Source organism: Nicotiana tabacum, chromosome 22 (assembly GCF_000715075.1).
Source record: "Nicotiana tabacum cultivar K326 chromosome 22, ASM71507v2, whole genome shotgun sequence".
NCBI classification, from domain to species: domain Eukaryota; kingdom Viridiplantae; phylum Streptophyta; class Magnoliopsida; order Solanales; family Solanaceae; genus Nicotiana; species Nicotiana tabacum.
The window spans coordinates 167,557,345-167,572,704 of record NC_134101.1 but is presented as its reverse complement, the minus strand read 5'-3'; the positions used below and the strand labels follow the sequence as shown (position 1 = coordinate 167,572,704).

General features: G+C 36.1%; 1 long non-coding RNA gene across 2 annotated transcripts; it reads left to right on the top strand.

Moving 5' to 3' along the window:
- Positions 1-6,028: 6,028 nt before the first annotated feature.
- Positions 6,029-14,429, top strand: LOC107787942 (uncharacterized). 2 transcript variants are annotated; one of them, XR_012705466.1, is made up of 4 exons: positions 6,029-6,208; positions 12,361-12,385; positions 13,156-13,226; positions 14,204-14,429. It is a non-coding gene; the product is annotated as an uncharacterized LOC107787942 (long non-coding RNA). The 2 variants fall into 2 exon arrangements; XR_012705465.1 differs by lacking the exon at positions 13,156-13,226 and having other exon boundaries at positions 6,032-6,208.
- The last annotated feature ends 931 nt before the right edge of the window (positions 14,430-15,360 follow it).

Below are 15,360 nucleotides of genomic sequence, written 5' to 3'. Positions count from 1 at the left end.
TGAATAGAGTAATTTATAGAAAATTGTGTATTTGCTCGTTTTTCTTCAGTATAATTTGGACCATGCCAAAAGAAAGAAGGGATAGCCTTAACATACCTGGAGTAGGGAAAAATTCGTATGATATTCTTGAGAAGGTTTACACCGTACTCCCTTAAAATTGCAAAATCTCGCGTTGCTTACGATACTACGAAACCACAGTTTGAATTATTAAAAATCGTTAGCTACAGATGGCCTTCAACGTTGGCTTCAGGTTCTTTCTCTTTTTCGTTAGCATCAGATAGGCTTCTTCTATTCCCTCCCATTAATAAGATTTGCATTTCTTAATCCTTAACAGAAATGAAACTCCCTAACGTATAAAAGATCTCTTTAAGAGATTTGGATTCTCTCTCCAGTGAAGAAGATATATATCTTTAATCCTTGAAATATATATATATATATAGCTTCCTAACATTTTTAAAGAATCTCCTTAAGAGATTTGTTTGATGCTTTTAAATGTTGAAGAAGATATGTATCTCTTGATCCCTTAAAATATATATCTGGCATCCTCACGTTTTCAATGGATCACTTTAAGAGATTTTGTTTGATTCTCTTAAATGTTGAAGGCTTTCCCTTTTTAATTTATTGCCACCAAATAAGAACATACCCTTAGTCATCTCTTTAGGGTGTGGCTTATTGCCACGTGGGGATGGGGTAGAATATTTAATTTTTATCCACTTATTAGTTAATCGGGTAATGTTTCGTTACCCGGTAATTAATCTATTGCCCGCATAATTTAAAAATTATCTCAAATTAATTAAATACTACTCTTTTTTATCATACCTTGTACACCTTACTATCATGGACATGTAGTACCTATGGCACTAGTCCATAAATATCGGGTAGTTTAGCTCGGGCTATATTTTATCCCAAAATGCCAAACTTTGACAAAATTCGTTTTCTTAGACTTGCTCCCCCTTTCACCTTTATAAATTTACTAACTACTTGTAAAATAACAAAATCCTTATAATCCCCAAATAATCTTTTCCTTGGACTGATGTCAATTACCTTACGACAAATTTCACGTAAAATACTGCAGGATGCAACATCGTCGTAACTTATTACTGCGAAGCGTAATATCACTGTAATGTAATACTGTCGGGTACAACACTGTCGTAACTTAATATTGCAGGACGTAATATTAAGGTAATATTGCGGGTCATAACAATAACCAAGCTATTCCCCACGATTTCTAGCCATATGAAGTCATATATACAACTCCAAAATAATCCAATAAGAGACGACAACTTTTTATGCCATTTCAAATACTATCTTATAATTCTTCATCCAAATAACTTAACCAACACATAGATAAGCTTAAGCATAAACAATAGGGTGTTATAAATACCTTAAATAATCAGAACAAACTAGAACCAAAGCTTCCCTTAGCTTAGAAGCACCCTTAAATACATCACTAACACCATAGAGACTCTCTTCTTTACTTAGGCTAACATTTGAGGTTAGGTTTAGGTAAAACCACCTTGGATTCAACTTGGAACTTTGGAGAACTGTTAGAGAGGTGTTGAGAGAGTTTGGGAATTGTCCTTGGTCGAAAATGAGCAAAAATGAACCGTCCAAACCTTTAAAATGTTCAAGTGTCGTCCACCGCCTGAGTGGGACCCATTGGGAGCTACTTGCGTGGTCTTACGAAAACATGAATATCTCTCTACTTAGATGTCATAACAACTAACGATTTAATGCGTTAGAAACTAGATTCATATATCTTCAATTTGGTAGGTGGATCATCCCGTAATTCGAATTATACTGGGAGAAAAGCGCATATACATTTGACCTAATTTTCAACATATTTATGAATGTAATTTGTGATGACCTTTGCCAAATTTTGTTCTACATCTCGCTTGACTTCAAAACGTAATACACGACTATCATACGAATAAAATAACTCATAACATAATTTCGTTATCATGTTAAGCACCCTAGTATCACCCCAAAAATATATGTTATAACATTCCCAACTTGTCGACATTCGACGAAACTTATTTTCTTCAATTTGTTTAGCTGGTATTTATTATCCATGATCTTAAAGATTTGTAACCTCCAATGCAACATGATTAACTTACTTTATGTACTTTCAAAGACGATCTCATTTATGAGCTTACATCAATTGACTTACAACGTACTATCACGAGTGTAACAATTAAAGGACGAACCAAGTCAAGTTCACTAGTTGCTTAGCCTAATTCACTCCTAGTGACATTATAATCTACCTTACCTTGGCAACAAAACAAATGACATTTTTCCGAGTGGATACAAAAGAGGAGCTTATCAAATCTTTATCTCTATAATCAAAAAAGAGATAAAATAAAAAACAGAAAAGGGTCAAAACTACCCCTATTTTTTGCTAAATGGTTTATAAATACCTTTTATTTATCTATTCGTCCAAAAAAATACACGACGTTAATTCTATTAATAAAATTACCCCCGCGACTAACAGTAGAATTGGTGGGTCTACATTTAATGACATGTCATTTTTCTACTGGGCCACATGGCAATCTGTGACTAGAACAAAAATGGATACCATTTTGACCCACTTAGCTGACCCGACCCAATGGCTTTCCCATTTTTTCGGATCTTCTTCTTGATTTTCAAAACCTCGCTACTGACTTTAATGTGGAAAGCAATTTCTTGAGAACCACTTGTGATACCACAATATTAGATTTTCAGCCATGACGACACTGTTTTCTGATAGAGTAAAAAGCTTGCTAATTTACATTGCTTTGTCCATGTTGCCTTAATACTTGTGGGTGCTTAAGATTGTTTTGTTTCTTAAATCATTCCTGATTTTGAAGTTACTTGTATCTTTACAGGAAGCCCTTAATTAAGTTGGGTGCTAACATGCCTGCAAGAGCAGAGCGGGTGGCACGAAGGAGTGATTTTGACCAGTATACTCCTGGTGGGTTCTGTAATTTGCCTCCTTCACGTGGGGAAGTCTACGAAGTAGTCCTGTACTTTGGAATCATTGACATCTTGCAGGATTAAGATATTAGCAAGAAGCTCGAGCATGCTTACAAATCCTTGCAAGCTGACCCAACCTCAATCTCAGCTTTAGATCCAAAACTCTACTCGAAGAGGTTTCGGAATTTCATAGGCAGATTTTTGTTCCAGTCAGATCGGAAAAATCAAGAAGAAAGATCGGAAAAAATGGGGAAGCCATTGGGTCGGGTCGGCTAAGTGGTCGAAATGGTATCCATTTTTGTTTCAGTCAGAGATTGTCATGTGGCCCAGTAGAAAAATGACACGTCATTAAATGTAGGCCCATCAGTTCTGTCGTTAGTCGCGGGGGTAATTTTGTTAATAAAATTAACGTTGTGTGTTTTTTGGATGGATGGATGGACGGATAAACTATTTAGCAAAGAATAATGTTAATTTTGGCCCTTTTCCAAAATAAAAAAATAGTTTCCGCGCCGAAATACTTCTATATCCAATTGGATTGGATAATTGAGTGGTATATATCTAGTAAAACTAACCATATAATTGATCTCTCTTTAGCAGCTACTCGCTGTACAAGTTACAACATCTCGCCATATTAGGCAAGATTCTTCAGAACCGATCTTTTTATATTACATTTTACTTATATAATAATTTTTTGGGTGATTAATCCTCAAAGTGAATAGTCTTTAATTTTTATGGACAGAATTTTAAATTTAATAAGTGTTGTCTTTTGTTTGCGCATGTGCAATACTTTTTACTTTTTGACCTTAAAGTTTTGTCCATGAGGCAAGTGGGGGGTCAAAAATTAAAGACCACCCAAAAAAAGTATAACCTATAACAATAACAACTATCATTATAACGATACTATCTTCGTAAAATTACCTCTCTGTAGCATCCTTACATAAATATTTATTTATTTATAACAAAAAGTCAATCTACTAATCATATTTTATTGGAAACGAAACTTGAATAAATTTTATAAGTTCAAACGAGAATTTTGGAATTTCAAAATATTTTTTTCTATTTTAGAGTTTAAATTCTTGTACATACAACTAGTTATGGATCTATTAGAAATATACTACTACCTTTTAAATTTTAAATTAATAAAATATAAATATCTTGAGATTTTAAATTTTAAATAATTTTTTATCTTTTATAATATAAGAATAAAAAATTAATCTGGGTGATTTTTGTTTATAACGATCAAATAAAATCTACATATGTTACAAGAGTAGTAGCTAATAACATGCCAAAAAAGGTTCAAATAGACAATGCGCTATAACGAGATTTGGAGCCCGTTTGGATGGGCTTGTTTTAAGTGCTTTTAAGTTAAAATAACTTTTAAGTCATTTTGTAGTGTTTGGATAAAATAAAAAAAAAGTACTTTTAAGCAATTGTTTTTAAGCTAAAATGACAAAAACAAGCCAAAAGCAAAAAACTAGAATTCCTAACTTATGGCTTAAAAGCTATTTTGGCTTAAAAATCACTTAAAAAGCCCATCCAAACGGGCCCTTGATCGAAGGTTAAATACCATTTTTACCATGTTCTTTATCTTTATCTTGGGCCAAGCTTGGGCCTCATTTGGGCTATAATCCATTTATAGATGGAATTTTTACCTCATATGGCAAAGGTTAACACCTTATTTAGTTTAAATAAATATCATTTTAAAAAATTATATTCTATAAATACCTTTTAATGTTTATAGCAAAATATATATTTTTGGTTACCTCCTACCCCTAAGTCAGTAAATACGCTATTCAGTTACACTATTTTCTTTCTCTCTCTACTTTGATACATGTCATTCTCTTCTCTCATTCCCTGAAAGCACGATACTCAATCTCAAAATTTCTTTCACCTACCATTAGTCAAAAACCCCACGCTCTCTCCTCTCTCCTCTCTCTCTTGGGAGATATGGTGTAGTATAGGCTGCCATGGATGCACATCCCTCTCCATCAAGTTAACATTAGACCGTCTCAATTCATCTTTCCTATATATACTTACCAGAGCGTTCTTTCGAGAGATTCAGGAGAAGAAGAAGAAAATAATGGGTATTTGACCTTTCACTTTTCCAAATAACTTCTCTCCTCTCTCTCTTCTAAACAAAATGGAAGCAAACGGTGAAGGAGTAGTCCCAGTACCTTCCCACTCCCACAGCGTTTCATCTCCACCGCAGCAAGTAAGTCCATTGCTATTGACAAGGCCACGCAAGAAAGGTCTAGACCTAGCACAGCCAGGATTAAGGTTGAACTTGATCATCAAGGAAAGCTGTCGCAATATACGAGGATTCAATTTGTTGATGATAAAACTGGGAAGGTTATCGAGCATGTCCAGAAATTCAATTTGGGGCTGAGCAACTTGGCTTTCTGTTAATGTATTTCAATGTATCACGCTTTATTTTCATGTATTTCATTGTATTCATTGTCTATTTTTTTTTATTGTAATTCAATGTATCTCGCTGTATTCCATGTATTTCATTGTATTCACTGTCTTTTTTCATTGTATTTCAATGTATCCCATTGTATTCTATGTATTTCATTGTATTCACTATTTCGCTATATGCCATGAATGTATTCATATATTTTTTTTAATTAATATAATTTATGTATTCAGATGTATTATATAATTTCTTTGAAGATTGCTATATTTTTGGGGTATTTTCGGTTGAGAATCTTTTTTATAACTGGAAATACAAAATTTGTGTGTTGTAGGAGTTTGTTGAGTTATATTAGGAATCGATTATGTTAATTGATTCACGTTCCGTTTAAAAATAGTGTAATCCCCTATTTCACACCGTGAATAAAGTCGAATACAATAATATGTCCAGCTGTAATCCCATGTTTCACGCCATAAATACAGTCGGATACACTCGAATATAAAAATCTGTCTAGCTATAATTCCCTGTTTCACGCCTAGAAATGATAAGTAGCTTAAATACATCAAATACATCTTATAACAACAGAAAACATATATCCATAATATATGAAATGATATCTGTAAATAGCTAATTACCGCTAAAAAAGATATTTATTTATAAAAATTTCCTCTCCCACCCCATTGTCCCGCTTGAACCTTAGTTGGCGGTCAAGCCTGAGCCTTTTTCTTCCGATTGTTTTCCGCTGTCCCCTCTTTAAATCCTAGCTTCTTCTTTTTTCCAGTCACTAATCTCTCTCCTCTTGGTTCATATTTGCTCTTGAATTTCTTCAATTTGATCGAAGATGAGGTAAGTTTTACTGCTACTTTACGCTTCGCGTTTGTTCTTTTTAAAGTTTTCATCTTCTCTGCTTGCAATTTTACGGATTAGCTTTAGTTGGATGATCTGGTTTCCCTGAAAACGTAAAACTCCTACTATAATTGTAGGTTTTTTCTTGTCATTATATTAACTCCTTTAGCAGATTACATATGTTAGACCACTTTCGTTCCCGGTATTATATGGTTTGGTAATGTTGCGGAAGCCAAATGTATATAGTGTGAATAAGTCACAACTACTATACCAAAAATTATGACAGCCACCAAATAATAAATAAGACAATAAAACAACAATAAAGGGAACACCAGAATTTACGAGGTTCGGCTAATTTTGCCTACTCCTCGGACACAACCAATATTTTATTTCACTCCAAAAATACAAGTGAAATAATACTAAAGAGAGAAGATACAAATGCCTTAAACAGATGAGAAGGCAAATGAGAGGTGTGTTTCAATCCTAAACATTAGGCCTTCTTTTATAGGGGAAAAATCCCCCCAAACTTAACTCCCAACCAATGTGGGACTTTGGCATTTTGCCAAACTTCAACAAATCTCCACCTTGGCAAAATTCCACATTTTCAATTCTCTCTCAATAACAAATTTTGGTTGTGTCTTCATCTTCAATCTTCAGTGTTCAACAATGTTGATCAAATCCAAACAATGTTGAAACTTGATCGCAGTCACCACCTTAGTTAGCATATCAGCAGGATTCTCCGTAGTATGAATTTTCTTCACTGTGACTCCACCTACTTCTATGATTTCTCGTACGAAATGATACCGAACATCAATGTGCTTCGTCCTTGCATGATAAACTTGGTTCTTCGCTAATTGAATAGCACTTTGACTATCACAAAAAATTGTGATACCTTTTTGTTCAACACCAAGCTCCTTTAGCAATCCTTGAAGCCAAACTGCCTCTTTCACAGCCTCTGTAATAGCCATGTACTCTGCCTCTGTTGTAGACAAAGCAACTGTTGACTGCAAAGTAGACTTCCAACTAACTGGTGCCTTTGCAAAAGTAAACACATAACCAGTAGTTGATCGTCGTTTGTCCAGATCACCCGCAAAATCTGAGTCACAATATCCAACTACAGACTGATTGTCTTCCTGCTCAAAAACTAACCCGACATCTACAGTATTATGAATATACCGTAGAATCCACTTCACAGCTTGTCAATGCTCCTTCCCTGGATTGTGCATATATCTGCTAATAACTCCAACAGCTTGTGAAATGTCAGGCCTTGTGCAAACCATTGCATACATCAAGCTACCAACAACATTTGCGTATGGTACCTTTGACATATACTCTCGTTCAGCTTCATCCATTGGCGACATATTAGTACTTAGCTTAAAATGGGGAGCAAGTGGAGTACTAACTGGCTTAGTCTTGTCATCTATGCCAAAACGTTGTAGTACTCTTTTCAAATATTCTTTCTGAGATAAACAGAGTTTCTTTGAACGTCTATCTCTTATTATCTCCATGCCAAGAATTTTCTTTGCCTCACCCAAATCCTTCATCTCGAACTCCTTCTTCAGTTGAATTTTCAACTTATCAATTTCTTCCGAATTCTTGGAAGCTATCAACATATCATCAACATATAGGAGAAGATATACAAAGGAACCATCTTTAAGCTTGTGCAAATACACACAATGATCGTATTTGCTTCTCTTGTACCCTTGCCGCAACATAAACTCGTCAAATCGCTTGTACCATTGTCTAGAAGATTGTTTCAATCCGTACAACGATTTTTCAAGTTTGCACACCACATTTTCTTTTCCAGCAACTTTGAATCCTTCTGGCTGAGTCATGTAGATTTCCTCCTCCAAGTTTCCATGTAAAAACGCAGTTTTTACATCCATCTGAACTAGTTCCAAATCCAATTGTGCTACCAAAGCCAACATAATTCTAATGGAGGAATGTTTTACAACTGGAGAAAATACTTCATTGTAATCAATTCCCTCCTTTTGAGCATATCCTTTGGCCACCAATCTTGCTTTGTAGCGAACATCTACTTGGTTAGGAAATCCTTCCTTCTTTGCAAATACCCATTTGCACCCAATTGCTTTCTTTCCCTTCGGGAGATTGGCCAATCTCCATGTATGATTCTGATGAAGGGACTGTATTTCATCATTCATGGCAATCCTCCACTTATCTTCTTCTGAACTTTGGACAGCGTCTTTATAAGTAGTAGGAACATCATCAGCTACAATTGAGGTTGCACAAGCAACCGTCTCTATGAGACGAACATGTTTCGTTATTGTTCTTTTTGGCCTGCTGGTTGCTATTGATTCAAGTTGTTGTTGAGATTCCTGAGTTGGAATCTCCTCTACTGGCTCTCCTTCCAGAGGGTAATCTTCATTTGTTTCCTCCTCTGCTTCTTGTGTAGGAAAAATAAATTTTCCCTCAAACTCCACCTGCTTAGAAGCACCTTCATTTTGTTTGGTATCTTCTGTTACCTTATTTACCATAGCAAATTCATCAAAGGTAACATCCCTGTTGAATATTACTTTCTTTGTCATAGGACACCATAAGCGATATCCTTTGACTCCAGAAGTAATTCCCATAAAAATAGCCTTCTTTGCCCTTGGATCCAATTTTGACTCCGTCACATGATAATATGCAGTTGAGCCAAACACGTGCAAAGAGTTATAATCTACAGCAGGTTTTCCGTACCATTTTTCAAATGGTGTTTTGCCATCAATAGCAGCAGATGGTAGACGATTAATGAGGTGACATGCATATGTAATTGCCTCAGCCCAAAATTCTTTGCCCAAGCCAGCATTGGACAACATACACCGTACCTTCTCCAGCAAGGTCCGGTTCATACGTTCTGCCACTCCATTATGTTGTGGTGTATGTCTAACAGTGAAGTGTCGGATGATGCCATCATTTTCACAGACCTTATTGAAATGATCATTTTTGTATTCACCTCCATTGTTTGTGCGAATACACTTGATTCTCCTGCCTGTCTGATTCTCCACCATCGTCTTCCATTTGAGAAAAATTTTCAACACTTCATCTTTGCTCTTCATTGTATACACCCATACTCTTCGGGAAAAATCATCAACAAAGGTTACAAAATAGTGCTTCCCACCCAATGAAGGTGTTTTGGAAGGACCCCAAACATCAGAGTGTACATAATCCAAAATGCCTTTAGTATTATGGATCGCTGTACCAAATTTAACCCTTGTCTGTTTCCCTTTGACACAATGCTCACAAAACTCCAAGTTGCAAGCCTTTACTCCTTTTAACAATCCTTGATCTGATAGAGTTTTCAAGGATTTTCCTCCAGCATGTCCCAAGCGCATGTGCCATAGCTTGGTTGCTTCTGCCTCTTTGTCGTCACTGGATGTTACTGTCGCTGTCCCAATAACTGTACTGCCACGATAGCGGTACATATTATTATTCTTCCGATTAGCCTTCATTACCACTAGTGCACCGGAGCATACTCTCATCACTCCATTTTCTGCAATGATTTTGAACCCTTTTGATTCTAGGGCTCCCACAGAGATGAGATTCTTCTTCAAATCCGGTACATATCGAACATCTATCAATGTTCTGATCATTCCATCATGGTTCCTTAATCGTATTGAACCAATGTCATATGAGGTAAGAGGGCTGTTATCCGCTGTGTGGATGACTCCATATTCTCCTTCTTGAAATTCCACGAACCAGTCCCTGTTGGGACATATATGATAGCTACAAGCCGAGTCCATCAACCATATGTCTGATGATGTTGATGACTCCGTTGTAACTAATGAGAAGTCTGAATCATCACAATCAGCTACATTTGAATCCATAATGGCCTTTCCATTGTTATGTTTGGCCTTATTCTTCAACTTCGGACAGTCTTTCTTCCAGTGCCCTTTTTCTCGACAAAAGGCACATTCATCTTTGCTGGGTCTGGATCTTGACTTGGATCTTCCCTTCTTTGTCCTCGTTTGATTTTGAGGACGACCCCTCACAAACAGTGCTTCTCCTTCTCCGCCCTTCTGTTTTTCTCGCTTTCTTTGTTCATAGCTGTACAAAGCTGAACAAACTTCTCTGAGAGAAACTTCGTCATTTCCATGGAGTAGAGTAGTTTCAAGGTGCTCGTATTCATCAGGAAGTGACGCCAACAACATTAAGGCCAAGTCACCATCATCATAAGTTGTATTCATATTTTGCAAATCTGTGACCAACTTATTGAAACTGGTGATATGTTCATTCATCGTGGTACCAGGAACATAGGTGAAGTGAAACAGTCTCTTCTTCATGTACAATTTATTTTGACTGTTTTTCTTCAAAAATTTATCCTCCAGTGCTTTCCATAATTTACTTGCAGAAGTTTCCTTTGTGTATGGATATTTCTGCTCTCTAGCAAGGTAGGATCGAATGGTACCGCAAGCAACACGGTTGATAATTCTCCAATATTCTTCTCCAATAACATCTGGTTTCTTTTCTTCAATGGCCAGATCTAGCCCTTGTTGAAAAAGGACATCTAGAACCTCGCCTTGCCCCATCCCAAAATGTCCGGACCCGTCAAATATTTCTACCGCAAATTTCGCATTTGACACAATTCTTGTCATAAGCGAAGATGCCAATGATGACGTATTGTTGACACTTGATGTAGATTCTTCTTGTTTATTGTCCCCCATATTTGACACAAATATTATTTAATAGCTGACGACACAAATCAAGATTATTTCCTTTCTGATGTAGAAGATCAGACTAAGCTGCAACTACAGAGCATACTCAGACAGAACCTTGACTCAGTTACCAAGATAAATCTTTTCTGATGTGGAAGATCAGACTATGCTGCAACCACAGAGCATACTTAGACAGTACCTTGGCTCTGATACCAATTGTTGCGGAAGCCAAATGTATATAGTGTGAATAAGTCGCAACTACTATACCAAAAATTATGACAGCCACCAAATAATAAATAAGACAATAAAACAACAATAAAGGGAACACCAGAATTTACGAGGTTCGGCTAATTTTGCCTATTCCTCGGACACAACCAATATTTTATTTCACTCCAAAAATACAAGTGAAATAATACTAAAGAGAGAAGATACAAATGCCTTAAACAGATGAGAAGGCAAATGAGAGGTGTGTTTCAATCCTAAACATTAGGCCTTCTTTTATAGGGGAAAAATCCCCCCCAAACTTAACTCCCAACCAATGTGGGACTTTAGCATTTTGCCAAACTTCAACAGGTAAAGCAAATTTTCAGACCAGGAAATTGAAGTATTTTATCTATATTTTCTGGACCAAATATGTACAGCTTTTGGGATTCTTGTTTTTTGGCTTTAAAGAAAAATGACTTACTAGCAATGGGATGAAATAGGTCTGAATAGAGTGAATAGATATAGAAGATTCATATACTCTACCTTAGCTAGTTTGGGTCTAAGGCATTGTTGTTGTTTTTGTTGTGTTCTTTGTTTGGAGGGTTCCTTTTTCTTTTTGGGCCCCTTTTTTCTTTTGTTTTGATGATTGCTCTGTCTGGACCAGCTTACGCACACCTCGATGATTACACTTACACTTGGTACCTGGCTACTTGCTAACTCCCACTAGCATACTGGGTAACTCTACCCACAAAGGCTTAGGCAGATGAGCACAAAGCACCTAGTCTTTTTCGCCTATGCTTGGATTTGAACTTGAGATATAATTGCTCTCTTCCCACTTCATTGGCCTCGAGGCCACACCTTGGGAGACAGTAAAAGAAGACTTTCCTTTTCTTCAAAAAAATAGAACTTTTATTTACACTGTGTTTTTTGGGTTTCCTGTTGCATGAACTCTTACCTTTGTAAATAGGGATTGTTGTTTCTCTAGCTCTTTATTATTACTGCTCTGAATTCCTTTCGTTCACTCTGCACTTTATCAAGCTTAACTTATGTGATCTCATGTTAATCAGTAGTAGAGTCCTTTTTTGGCTAGAATAAAAGGCTAACCAGGCTGTTGGATTTATATAATAGTAGAAATTAGAAAGAAAACAAACCTGGTTATTTTCTCATGTTTTATTGCTGAATTTTGATGTTTCTATATTCTTGCTGATTCTTGTGTTTATCAAATATTAGCAAAGTGAAGCTTCCTAATTCGTTTTCCTTGTCTTTTTCCTTTTCTCTTTTGCTCTTTTGCAGTCAGCCAATGGAATAGGATGCCCCTGTAAGTCAGCTTACTTTGCAAGTGTTTTGCCTATATATAGCTTTCATTATTGATTTCGTATTTTTCCCTTGGCTTATCCCTGTGTCGTTAACTATTTATATTTTAGGACCTTTCTACTGCTCAATTCTTGTTTTCTTTTCTCTCTTCTTTTTACCTTAGTGCCATTCAATTAGATTTTCTTTTGTTGGTACTTGGTAGCCATCACCCTTCCCGTATGCGCTATATCTAGTATTCTTTTTCTAAGAATAGGATTTACACCTCCCTCTTTCAGTAAGAACAAGAAATTGTTTGAGATAGTTTGAAGTCGTGATCGACATGGTTTTTTTAAACGTATCACATTGGCTATTGACATGTCTTTGGTTAAATCATTTGAGTTCATTACTCTTAAAATAAATGACAAAAACACTTAGAACTTTAAATAACAGTATAGCTTCTTTTTGTATTAAAGGCGGTTTTCGGGCCAACTTGCGGACACCTTCACTATTTCACAAGGTACATGCTACCTCTCACTAGCATTGTTACCTCTCCATAACACAATTACAGGTCTCACTAGCACGGTTATGGGGTAACGCTGCCACCAAGACTTAGGTAGATGGGAAGAATCACCTAATATTTTTATCCCTGTTGGTATTGGTATTTAAAAACTGGTCTTCGAGATTTATACCCACTTTATTGACCATTAGACCACACTCTTGGATGCTTCAAATAACATTATAGCTACCAAAAATTATTTGAAGATCCTTTATTGGTGGCTATGTAATATGGTGCAGCAACTGGGATGATGGTTATAGCATATGAACTTCAGTGCCTTTCTACAGCATCAGGTGCATTAAAAAATGAAGTATGTTATTTCTTCAATGTATTTTCCCTTTATATTTGCAAATTACGAAGTATAAAATATATTGGTTGAAGAAGTTGAACTAGAAGACTTTGTGTTCTAACCCTGGGTTGCACTCACCTCCATGCAAGTGTTGTCGAATCCCAAGTAGAGGTATTGCTGGATCTTTGACATTGCTTTGTTTTGATGGTGGTTGGAGTAATTTGAGTTGAATTGGGAGCTGCTGCTTCATTTCATCAGTCCATCTTTGAATTGCAATTCCCTTTTATCCTGCTATTATCCAATCTAGTGTTTGGTACACAAAATGTAAATGCTAAGGAAGTTTTTTGAATTCATTATGTGAAATTTATCAACAATTTAAAATAAATTTGGAACTTCAGAAAGGATTAACGCTATAATTTGGTCGTGTCATTTTGTAAATGAAATGCTGAGTGAGCTGTCATCTGGGGGTAATAATACCATGGTAAGAAGATTAATGGTAGGAAATGACAGCAAGAGAAATTTCATTTTTTTTTCCAAGCTAGGAATATGGACAGAAAAAATGGTTTGGTATTTGGTGAACGTTAAAAATGGTTAATAAATGAGATAATGGTCTTACAAAGAGGAATCATTTGTGTAATGTTGGATACAGATGATCGAAACTCAATGATAGGGACTAGGAAACAATTCTCATATGAAAATCTGCATGGTGTATTACTAATAGAGCTCGCCTCATGCCCCTGCCAGTGCGGAATAAGGAATTAGAGAATCATGTACATATACTGTTTTCCTTACATTTCTATGAAGCTATTTCCGTGTGCATACGGAAATGAATCATTTCCTCTATGTTTGTGCTTTTCTACTTGAGATACGTTTTGTGAGTGTTACACATTCATGATTTATTTCCAGATGGCCCAAGATTGGGCACATCCGTTTATTTTCCTGTATTTATCTGTTTTCCCTCATTTCTTTGTAATGCTAATTACACTTGTGCAATGTAGGTGAACCGGGTTTGATTTGGAGCGAAACTTGTGAAGCAGCTAGGAGTTGGACCGACTTGTATAACTTTTCGTATTCGGGAATTTACCTTGGTAGAACGACTTGATTAGTGGAGGATGCTGTAAGACTTGAAATAGGATTTTGCTGTTCTGCTACGTACTGTTATCTACTTCAGGGACCTTGTAAACATTGGAGTTTAAAGTGGTTTGTCTTGTATGTTGAATGTTATGATCGGCTAATGTGTAGGGTACCTACCTTTCATAACTCCAGATACAGTGCTCATCGAATGGGCTAGTATACTTACCATGATCGAGTTTGGGTATATGCGTCGGCAGGAACATGAAATAGGCGATTTTGAAATGGAGGTAAAGTTAACCAAATGAACGAATATGATAAAAGGTAGAATAGCCTAAATGACACTTATACTTGTGTCACTTTGTAATTTCGGTCATTCTACTTAATTTGTTTTTATCCAAACTCTTTTACTTTATCAAAACTTATATTTTAAATCCTTCTGACCGATCATATGTGGCAACATTATGGTTGAGTTGGACAACAAGTGCGAACATAAAAAATTAGCCTAAGAAGAAAAAAAATAATAAAATGAAAAAAATAGTAAAATTTAAAGAAAGTAAACTAACCCCTTCTCGTTCTTCCACAAAACCCATCTCCCATTTCTATTTCTTTTTCTCTTTCTTCCCCTTCCCGTCTCCCCCCTCCCCCCAACCTACACCCGTTCTCCCTTCCAATTTTCACCATAAAATCATTTTACCTTGAACCTATTCTCATCCAACAGACAAAAAGTATTGTAATTTTTAGATTACACTTTTTTAAAGAGCAAAGTATGGGTTGTTCGATTTTAATGGAGAAGTGAATCTGGTTTTTTGAAGAAAAAAAATTGTTCAGTTTATCTAGGAATAAAGTGTGCTTTTTGTTAATACTAAGAAACCAATGGAGAATGAAGAGTGATCTCCAGATTTAAATGGTGTTCTCCGGTGGCCGGAGGAATTTTCCTGCGATGGCAGTGGTGGAATTGTTGGCGGTAAGGAGAAGAGATGGTGGAGTAGGGAAAAAAATGAAGATAAAGTCGGTAGTTTATTTTTCTATGTGACACTAGTAATGACGTGGCATCCTAAGTGTAGGAGATTATATTACATGC